This window comes from Cyrtonyx montezumae, unplaced genomic scaffold (assembly GCF_038088225.1).
Source record: "Cyrtonyx montezumae isolate F1298 unplaced genomic scaffold, pur_monq_1.0 scaffold_0, whole genome shotgun sequence".
NCBI classification, from domain to species: domain Eukaryota; kingdom Metazoa; phylum Chordata; class Aves; order Galliformes; family Odontophoridae; genus Cyrtonyx; species Cyrtonyx montezumae.
The window spans coordinates 54,938,926-54,950,935 of record NW_027071824.1 but is presented as its reverse complement, the minus strand read 5'-3'; the positions used below and the strand labels follow the sequence as shown (position 1 = coordinate 54,950,935).

General features: G+C 35.1%; 1 protein-coding gene across 1 annotated transcript in view; it reads left to right on the top strand.

The window, feature by feature from the left end:
• The window catches only part of GRIK2 (glutamate ionotropic receptor kainate type subunit 2), a 364,539-nt gene that overhangs the window by 330,257 nt on the left and 22,272 nt on the right, over positions 1-12,010 (top strand). The gene's annotated exons all lie outside the window — the stretch shown is intronic.

Below are 12,010 nucleotides of genomic sequence, written 5' to 3'. Positions count from 1 at the left end.
ATGTTATTTCAATGTTTGCAGTAGCAGAAGTTGATGAGGTGAAGTAGTTATGGTGAGAAGGCTGAAGAATAAGATTTTTAAAATCAGAGGAAAGATTCCATAGCATGACATGTATAATACACAAACAGAAGAAATACTAAGTTAACTTTGTGGAATATGCTCTTGCAAAACAATTACAATTCAGTAAATATTATCTGAGTCCAGTGTTTCTGTCGATACAAAAATTTGGTAGCAAAATTAGAAGCAAACTACAAACACTGGGTTCTAGAATCCACAGAATGAGATTCAGCAACACAGATATTCTGAGTTCCCACTGTCTGCAGTGACTGTTAAAGGACGTGAGCTGAGTATACAGCTTTTGATTTCAGAATAGATAGAAATATAAAGTAGAGTGACACAAAGTGTCTGCCTGTACTGCTCAGTGATCCTACTTAATTTTGTAGTACTGTTCTGAAGATGTCTTTGCCGGATCGGTATTTGTTTTGTTTTAAATTTATTTTTAAGGAGAATGCATTGTTTTGTTTTTGGTATGAATATACTTTGTTTGTTTGTTTGTTTTTACTCACATAGGTCTTAAGGTTGTTACTGATTTTGTTTGTATTAGTGTTGTATTAAACCATCATGTGGGTGAAGTTGACTCTAATATTGAATATTAAGAACGTGATAAGGAAGGTTAAGATATAAACATTTACTGGAATATATTGCATTAAGTTGTATCTAGTAATATGAAACATAGGCTTTCATGTATACTGTAAATATTTACTGAAACTTTAAAATCTTTTTAATTTTAGTGATTTCAGTAATTAGGTATGTAATTTATATTTCCTGAATAAATTATGATTCTGTTCATTTTGTCTTTGAACAGTTAGATGTTAGGCATTTAGTTTTTTTAGTTTGGCATGCGTATGCCAATTTTAAAGTATTTCATATTGAGAAAACAAATTAAAAAGCAACATAAAGACAAAAGCAAACTTCTATAGTGATCAGTAAAGGTTTAGAGAAAAAATAACTGGATATAAAGCGACAATTATGTATCAGGTGTCTCACCCTAATTTATAAGAAGGAGAAGAGATTATTTTTAATATATGTATAATCAACAGCAAAATTAAGGCAGAACAGGCCAAATGTTAGCCCAACCAGTTTATTACAAATCCTAGTTGCTTAGGACTATGGGGAAGGGAAGATGGACAATAGAAAAAAAGATAGGAAATAAAAAGCAAGGAGTCTTTATAGAAAGCAAGAGAGAAAGAGCCACCACCATGGGTCCAGTGAGGTTCGTAGTAGGTCCGTTGATCTCAGGAACTTGTCTGATCTCTGCAAAAGATAGGAGAAAGCGAGGAAGCTTCTCAGCAAGCAGGCTGCAAGGGGGTTCTTATTCCAAGTCCTTAGTTTAGTGAGGGCCTTTTATCTCCCATTTCACTGTTGTTGTTTTTTTCTTCCTTTTTGTTAGTGTGATGTATCTGGCCCAACAGATAAGCCAGCATGGAGTGGTGCCTTCACAAGCATTGTCACCTTTTTGCAGTGCACAAGCATTGTCACCCTTTTGCAGTGTTAGCTCCTTCAAGCCACACCCCCAAAACAGTCTGCTAGTCCTGCTTCTCCATATCTTTCATAAGCAAAGGTACTGTAGTACTGTGACAACCCCTAGAAAATTTGCAGCTGTCAGTTAGAATCTTATCACTAGAAAGGTCTCATGAAGCATGCTTTGAGACAAAAAAGAAAAACAGTTTTGTCTTTCACACTAAGTAAACTGTCCTTTGGCTTTCTATCCTACTTTATTCAGGTAGAATAGGCAGTAACAGTACATTTCTTCATTAACTTTGACTTTTATCAAAGATGTTAATGTTGGAACAGCTTGTTCTGAATGCTGTCTCCAGGCAATTGGAAGAGAAGAGAGTTATCAGGAGTAGTTGGCATGGGTTCATCAGCAGGAGGTCATGCTCAACTAACTTGGTAGTCTTCTATGATGTCATCACTGGCTGGGTGGATGGGGGAGAGCAGTGGATGTAGTATACTTTGATTTCACCAAAGCATTTGACACTGTCTTCCACAGCATCCTTGTAACAAAGCTGAGGAAGTGTGGAGTAGACGAGTGGATGGTGAGGTGGGTTGAAAACTGGATGACTGGCAGAGCTCACAAGGTTGTGATCATTGGCTCAGAGTTGAGATGGAGGTCTGTACTTATCCCTGCTGGGTGTGGTCTGCACCAGTGCAGGTTGTGGGATGATCTGCTGGAGAGGAGCTCTGAGGAGTGGGACCTGGGTGTCCTGGTGGACAATAGGTTGGCCATGAGCCAGCAGTGTGCCCTGGTGGACAAGAAGGCCAATGGCATCCTGGGGTGCATTAAAAGAGTGTGGCCAGCATGCTGAGGGAGGTCATCCTCCCCCTCTACTCTGCCCTGGTGAGGCCTCACCTGTAGTATTGTGTCCAGTTCTGGGCTCCCTGGTACAAAAGTGACAAGTGTCCAGTGGGGGACTACAAAGATGATAAAGGGCATGGAACACCTCTCATATGAGGAAAGAATGAGAGACCTGCATCTGTTCAGCCTTGAAAAAAGAGGGCTCAGAGGGGGTCTGATCTATATCTATAAATATCTAAAGTGCAGGAGGCAAAGGGATGAGGCTGGACTCTGTTTCTCAGTGGTGTGTGGTAATAGGATGAGCAGAAATACACAGGAAGTTCTGCACAAATGTGCATGGGAACCTCTTCACAGTAAGGGTGGCAGAGCACTGGAACAGGTTGCCCAAGGAGGTGGTGGAGTCTCCTTCACTGAAGACATTCAGGACACACCTGGATGCCTACATGTGCAATCTGGTCTAGGGAGCCTGCTTTGGCAGAGGAGTTGTCTAGGTGGTCTCTAGAGGTTCCTTCCAATCCCTATAGTTCTGCTATTCTGTGATTCAGCACTTAACAATCTATTACAGGTAATAAAAAAAGGATCAGGGTCAAGAGAAACAACAGAATTGTAAAAGGGGATCTATCAGCTGACAACTGTCTTGTAACCAAGATGAAACAAGTAGAAGACATACACATAGGAATCAGAGATTACCAAATGAGGTAAAAACAAAACTTGACAATGGTAAACGTACAAAAATATTTCAAATAAGATTTGTGAAACAGGAGAGGTCTACGTAAAATAAGATCTGAATTTTCATAGAGGATTTAAATGTAAATTGAAACAGCATTTGGAGCTTTATCAGGACAGAAAGAGATTAATAATAAGAGATTAATCCTTCCTTTGGACAGTAGTTATAAAACAGTATTCAGGTGTATGAACTAACATTTATTTGTGTTTTGTATTCTCTGTATAACTGTACAGTCTTAGAGGAATTAGACTAGGTTGCCACCGCACTTGCAAGGGTAACCTTGTGAAAAAAGATATCCATAGTGCATGTCAGAATATTTTGTGAAATATTTTGCTTTGCTGAAGCAAAAAAGGTATTACAAAGATGAGCACAATACAAAAATAAGTCATATATTATAATTAAACTCATTTCTACAGGAAAAAAAATTAACTCCAGAGTCATTAAAGGACCATTTGCAACAGTTAAATCTAGAGAAGTATATATTATTTCATGATTATGGAAGATGTTTACAGACATGAAATTGAGTGATATCTCTTTAGAGTCAATAATCCAAAGAGTAACTTGTCAAGTCTGTGAGAAACTGTAGAATAATGACTTCACGAAGAAAGCACATATTACTGCTCATACCTCTTTGGGAAGTTAGTTGCAAGTGCATCTCTAAGTAGAAAAATATGGAATTTATTCAGATAGAGGCACCTTATCTGAAAGCTATTGATGTAATCTCCCCAAATTTACAAAAATATCTGGTTTATTTCCTGGAATAGTGAAGTGGCAGAAATATTTTCATGAAAGATCAGTTCTGTAGAATATGGTTGCTATAGACTTTATGCCAACTAAAGTAGAATAAATATGGTTACTTTTGTTGAACTACCTCAAATGAAGTTTCTTGAAGGCTATAGTGAGAATATAATTTGCTTGAATTTAAGTAGCTACAAGCAGAAGTGCTAAAAGCTGTATATGGAAGTAGTTTATGATAGGATAATCATTTTGAAAATACAGAACCCCAAAATATAGCAGCAGCTTAGGACATTGCAGTAGAAGTTTTACCTTCAGAGATAGAACTTTGTACAAGTTGAGGAGAAAAGAAAGAAAGGAGGGAAGAGGAAAGAGGGAACCAAACAACAGTTCAGGAAGTATATGGACAACAATTCTTTCCACACAGTGAAGAAGCAAAGTCTTTTTATTCTTTTTATTATTTTATTCCTTCTGGAATTTTTAGAATTGAGATAGCATTAGTGAAGTAAACAAAGTTTAACGTGCTAGAATGTATCCGTGATCTGAGAAATTGATACTGTGTACTTGGGATACATAGCAGGACTGGTGTACATCTTTAAAATCAACAAAATTCACTGATGTTTGGAAGACATTTGAGGCAGCATTCTGTATGTTATCTTTGCCTCCAGCTTTACTTAGTACAATGCATATGACACATAAAATAAGCTACAGACAGTGAATTTGATGTTACAGATGGAACGACTGTCTCTCATGATTTACATTTATAAAGGTAGCAGATTTGTATACATTTGGGATACTGAAGTATAATGCATATTTCTGATAATTAATGTGTAAATATGCATTAAGTACAGTAAGATATTATCAGAAGTAGATATGTATTTATCTTAATGGCTGGAATTTGGCTTTGTGTAGGTATACACCTCAGCATCCAAAGTTGATATTAATTTAAGGAAGAGAAAGAGAAAAAGAAGGAGAGGGGAAAAAAACAGAATGTAAGAATGAGAGGGAGGGAAAGACAGAAAAAGTATCAACCCTCTTGGGTATGCAAAATAATTTTTACATTTAATGATAGTTCCTTTAAAGTGATGATCACGCCCATTAGTTTTAGAAGTCCCATTTCTTCACCAAGAATGATAAAGGTATTAAAAACTGACTTTATTCCTGAATAAATCCCAGCTGATATAAACATGTATGATACTTCCATCTATTCATGATCAGAACTTGTATCTTTGTTTTCAGAAAGACTTAGCCTATACAGCAATTCACATTTCATGCCTTACCTCAACAGACCTGGTATGACCTGTATTTGGTCAACATAATGTACAATAAACCAGACATATAATATTAATATTGTATATTATTAACCACATGAAAGATTAGAAGTTTAGCTCCATGCACAACATAGTAAGACCTTAATCATCTGCAAAATCACTTTTCACTTTTTAATTCTCAAATTGGAAGAAACACATTTTGAAATCATCTCTAGAAAAAAAGAACTCCATCTCTCTCAAGCAGTTTAGTGTTATTTCTTTTCAAAATTTTTATTTCTTTTCAGCATGGTAGACAACTGGCTACTTTCCACCTTACTTAGGCATATTTTCAGCTGAATTGCCAGTTGTTCCTCTATATAACCTAGAGTATGTAAGTGACTGACAAGTGTACATGTCAAACCCACTCCATATGAGGAGATCTACTGAGCATGCACCTTTCAAACCAAGTGGCAGCTCAGGACTGTCTGGTACATTCTGGAGAGAGAGTGTGTGTGTGGAGATACATACAAAGTAATAAATTTGACATTATGAAATAGAAAAATTACGGGTGTGACTAAAAAAAATGCAAAATAGAGAGGTATCTTTGGGAGTTAAGAAAATAAATAGCACTATTTACACAATCAATTTCAAAACATAGTGAGTGGGATCCATTAAATAACTTCAGTTTTAATAGTTTATGACTTTGCTCTTGCTGCAATCAAACTATGTCTTTTCTTACCAAAGTATGCAGTTACTCTTATCCCTGATCATTCCATGATGATAGACAATAATGATGTCCTGAAAAAAAGCTAGGAAGGGTATAAGACTCATATCTTTAGTATTTGTTACCTTATAAATTTTTAGGAGAGGACATATATTCTCCCTTTACAATATGGAGGAACTTCACTGTACTTGGAGAGAAAATAAAACTTTCAAGACATGAGTGGAATTAATATATTTTTGGATCAAGATAAAATTTTGTATTTTTGGGATCAACATACAAAAATAATTATATACCAACATTTTATCATCAAACTAAGTTACATGGAACTACCCATTGTTAAAAGCTGCAGTAACCTGGAGACCATCCAAGTATCACAATTATATCATGTAAATATAACTGCACACTGTGTATTTATATATTCACAACAGAAAGCTGGCAGCTGCTGTGATACAAACAAGTTGTACCTCACATGTCAAAAGCTTTCCAGCCAAGATGCGTTGGCCATGGTTGCCAGATATTTGCATAGCCACTTAAGTTCAAAGAATGGAACAAAATTTCAAGGCTTTCATGTTGTATTGATAAAAAGGTGCCATTCATAGTGAACTTGTCTTTACTGTAAATCCTAATGTACAGAGGTTTCACACTGATAGACAACTAAGCTACACCATGCCACTCTGTCACTCTCCCTCTTCTACAGAATACGATGAAAAGGTTTCATAGACTAATATAAATAAAGGGACATCACTCACCAATTACTGTCATGGGCAAAACAGATTTAGCATAGAAAGATTAATTTAATATATTACCTATTACTAGCAGACTAGATCAGTAAGAACTAAAACAAGCTATTTATGGAATCATAGAATACCCTGAGTTGTAAGATACCCACAGGGATCATCAAATCTAGCTCCTCTCTCCACCCAGGACCACCTAAAAATAAAATATTTCTGGAAACACTGTCCAAATTAGGCTTACTGGCATCACCAAAGTCAGATAGAAAAGATCAACACTTGCCTCTCTTCTCTCTTTGTGCAGAAGCTGTAGATCATCAAGAGGCTGAACAAACCAAGAGACTTCAGCCACTCCTCACATCTTGCCATCTAGATCTTTCACCGCCTTTGTTGCCCAAACAACACATCCCATCCAACTCCCTTCTATATATGTAGGAAACAATGGGGGCTATGATCAGCCCCAAACACCTCATTTCTACCAGTTCTCCACGGTCACCCTCTGCCCCTACTCCATGTGTGTCCCTCTCACAGTGCTGTCCTTTCCAACTGATCCCACATTGCCAATATTGCTAATACAATATATATAAATCACTAATATGATATACAGATCACTTGCACAAGAAAGTGCATTTATTTACTCTCACACAACATAATTTAACTCAATATTTTTTACATAGAAATTTAAATCTCTTATTTTAGGTAAATCAGAGCAAAGAATAGGGTAGTCTTTTCCATGTATTTATTTATTTATTTATTTTTCTTTTCTGGATTGCAGACAATTACACAGCAGGTAATTAGAATGCTTTTTAGAGTAAATGTATTTTGAAGACTGTAATAAATGATAAATGATTTTGAAGACATCATTTCATTAGACATACAATCTAGAAAGAGATTTTCTAGATTTTCGAATCTAGAAAAGAAATTTTCTTTCAAAAGAGATTTTCACACTCCACCCCTTTAAATTAAAGCTTTCTTTAAAAAATTATTTTCAGGCAATTACTTATGATCTGCTATTTCATATATTCTCTTTGACTTCATGAATCATTTATTCATATCTAAGCCATTACTAAATGTAATGTAGTAGTAGTGTTCCTCTTATCCAGTGAGAGGCTGCTGGATTCAGATAGAATTTGAACAAATAGCATAATCAGCCACTGTGTAACAATTGTCATGTTGTATCCAACCGCACTAGAGTACATCTGATTTATGAGTACTACTTATGTGACGTAGGAGTGACCTAAAAAAAATGCTCTCAGTAAAAGTTTGTTTCATAATATTGAATTTTTAAACCGATCTGGCCATTCTTAATACATGTATTTCACAAAAGATTTCATTATGTGCTATTTTTTAAGTGATTGTTTCCAAATATAGAAAAATTTAAATGGAAGCACAGTGGTATATATAAATTGCTTAATAACAACACAATATTTCAAAGACTAAACTTAAATGCTTTCAGGGGAAAAAAAAGCCATTTTTTAAATTACTCTAGTTTCCCTAACATACAGAAAAATAATTAGAAATAATATTATGAAGATGATCTCAAAACAGCTTCCTTTGTTTTCTTTCCAGAATTTGTTCAGCCTGCTCTCTTGCTTCATTTATCATTCTAGACAGAGGTTTGCAGCCTTCTTTTGTAATCAACCAAAAATTAGTTTATATACAAAGCTTGTCTGTAAAGTAAAAATTGGAGTAAATGCTTTTTAAGAAGTTGTACTTCAGCATCCTACTGTTGTGTAGGGTGACTTCTCTGTTTAGTCTCACTTCTAAAAGACTAAAGCCCTAAATTCTACAACTGTATATATGAAGTAAGTTTTTCCATCAAGGTTAACGTTTCATAAAAGTGCCAATGCTTTTCAGAAAATATGTTATTACATATTTAAAATATAGTGATGCTAGAAACTTTTCCTGCTCTAGGTGCATGCAACTGTGGCAAGATGAAGTCCATCTTGACCAAGATTAAAGCATGAAACTCCTGAAATCTTATAAAAAGGAATTGAAGGTACACTTGTCCATAGTCAACATAGTCAAACATTGTATCCAACTGCTGAAGTAGGGGACAGTTTATTCTTTAAGCTCTGAGTGAATTAGGACATACAGTTATTCTGCACTTAACCTGTTCTGAAGATACAGATGAGTATTTGGGTATCATTGTTTTTGTAGCTTCTTAAAATTTCCTTTTTTTTTTTTTTCCCCTCTTTAATGCTTTTATTCTGAGAGAATATTGTAAAACTCCCTGAAAGAGTTTTCAGGGGAATTCTTAATCCAGTCTCTGAGTGCCCACGGTCTTAATTCAGTGTTTCTAATGTGTTTTACTACAGGGAGTGTCATCAGGCCAATCAGACTATTTCAATTCTTGCTTGTGCTCAGTTTTGACAGTTTTTGTCTTCTTGGTTACTAGATGAAGTTATCTGCCATAGTTCCAATTACTTTCAGGGGACAGATTTGCAGAAATGCCATTTTTTCTCTAAAAAAGTGCTGAAGAAGCAAAAAGGCATGACATTTTAATCTGTAATATATCTAAGTAAGAAAGTAAGGCTGAGATTTCAGACATTTTAAACTGGCATATGGCTCTTGCATTTAGCAAAAACTGAAAATGGTTTGAGCTAGTTTTGTGACTTGCAAAATAGTTTACCCTTTTTCACAGACTTAGTTTACTTCGTGTTTATCTACCTACACACTAATGAGGATAGGTGCATGCTAGTCAAGAGTCAGGAAGAAGTGACATGCCATCTGAGATGTGGAAGTAGAAATGGAGCTTCTGCACAGCCAACTGTTACAGAGTCTAAAGACTCAGTCCTGAGACCATATTTTACAATGTTTTGTAAAATGTAATTTTTTTTTTGGTAAAATTTGCAATTTTACATACTTAAAACTTTTTTTTTTTGTTAATTCCCCATGGCTCCCACAAACTTCAATCTCCAACTTCACAGAACTTGAGCAGCATAGTTTTTATCCCCCTATCAACAACTGACACTGATCACAATACAGTAACATTCTCTTCAAATCTTTTGTGCATTTGGTAGTCAGCAATCAATGTGGATCATAATTTTGCACAGCTTGTTCCAGGAGAAACAAGAAAGGCAGGTTTTTTTATTTTTATGTTACTTCATTTAAATATTGTGCAATTTTATAAGTTCAAAAGCATACAATTCCTTATGTTTTATGCTACTTTATTTTCCTGTAGATATATGAGGAAGGGAAAATTAATGTACTAAGCTCCATGGGTATAATTAGTGAGACTTTAATTTGCTTTTGCAACTGCTTTTGCAACTCAATTGTACCTGACTCTATTAGGTACACAAGTACATCTTTGTATAAATATATTTGTTAAAAAACAAAAACAAGCAAACAACAGCATTAACAGCAACAAAGAAATAGGTACGAATAGCCCAGGAACCTTTCAAAAAGCAAACAAGTCCAAAATTGTAAGGAATATAAATATAAATAATTTGTAAATTTAGTCCCAAATATTGTTAACAACAGAATTTTATATCTGAAATTCTGGAAAGTTCAGATGTTTAAAAAGTGTTGATTTGCAATGGTGAAAGTGCATTCCTTTATGGAGCCAGGAGTTAGACACAGTAATCCTAATGAGTTCTTTCTAACTCAGTATATTTTATGATTCTGTGATGCCTTTGTATAGTAATAAACCTAACAGTTAACACTGGTTTTCAATTTAGTCATTCCATGAATTTCTGAATCTTCAGATATTTCCTGTTTATGTTATATCCCACACTGAAGATATCAGAGCTATCCTTATCTACTGTCTGTACTAAAGTACTAACGGTGAGAAAAAAAAATTGCATCTTACAATCGTTATGATATCTACTTAGAAAGTGTGCATATGTACTTATGTTTGTATTATGCCTTCTAAGGCAAATTTTGAATAAGAGGTGTAATGAATATTGTGCAGTCTTTGCACTCTGAATTTCACTGCCGTTGAGTATAAACTTTGCCTCCCTGTTTATAGTTTTCAAAATCTAAAACACTACAAAACAAAGACAGACAGAAGCAAAAAAAAAAAAACAACAAACAGCAACAACAAAAACAAACAATAAAGCCCTCCTGATTTCTAAGAAATGATTTCCTGAGTATATCATTTGGTTTTATTGTTAAAAGCCTATTAACATCAGGCTATACAAATTACATAGTATGAACTTCTTTTTACTAGGCCTTGGAGACTTGAGATTTAGACAATCTGTCTCTATAGGAATCAACATGAAGCCATGTACAAAGTTAAGAGGCCTTTTCTTTCTACTTGCCTACATTTAAATCTGTAAATCTTCATATAATTCGTACTGTAATATTCATTGCTTTTACATGTATAGAACTGCAATTCTTCAGTTCTTCTGTAACTAAAACAAATTCGTGTATTTGTCTTCATTAGCTAAACATACAGAAAAAATAGATGCCTATTATTTATTTGTATGGAGGTCAAACAATGTACTGAAACTAATTTGAGAATTTCAACTGCTCGAGCAGTTAATTTCTTGTTGAAGAAATGTATAACTGTGTAGCTAACATATTTGATGAAAGAACTGCATTTTTATAGTTACCCCAGAAGTATGAGTGTATTGAGGCATAGTATATAGGAGACAATTCTTTATCTTAATAAAGGATTGCCAAAACACTTGGTTCACAGCACTTGTTGTGAGCAGATGTAAAAGAGTGGAGCTTCAAGGTTTTATTGGGCAGGTGTAGCTGAAGCAAAGACATTATTCAAACTTCAGTGTTGACATCATAGCAATTAGAACCTTATGTATGTGCTGAATTGTCAAAGATTCATCTACTTATGTAAAATGTTTCTGTTCTGATATATCACCACATGAATAGAAACAAACTAGTGTATTGCATCCCAGCACATAGTGTTTATGTTTTTAGGTTTTCTTGTTCTGTAAAATCTGCTGCATCAACTCTTAATTGCATCTGTCTCACATTTCCTGAATAAATATTACTCCCTTTCCTTGACCCCAAAGTCCTTTTAGCATAACTGCCATGCTTTAAGGTTATTCTGAGGGGCATGTGATAACTGAAATTGTACTGCCCACGGTCTTTCTGAAAGCTGCAGGATTGAAGAGAGAGCTGGTACTGTTCTGCTTGGGATAGAGAAGTCTTAAAGTGGATCCTTCCCATGTGTATAAATAACTGATGGTGAAAATAAGGACAAAGCCAGACTTTTTTCCCCTGTCACCTTGTACCAAGACAAGAGTCATTTTGGACAAACTGAACAATGAACAAACAAAAATCCCTACAGCAGAAAAATCCTTTATAGTGAGGATGGTTGGACAGTGGAACAAGATGAAAGGTTGCTGAAAGATGATCTTTAAGGTCCCTTTTGATAAAAATCATTCTGTGATTCCATGAACCCAACTGGACAAGCTGCCCTGGACAGTCTGCTGTTTCTTGAGCCACTGGGGTGAGCTAGACTGTCAACAGTGATCACTACCAAATTTCTGCCTTTGACAGTACAGAAATGGAACATTT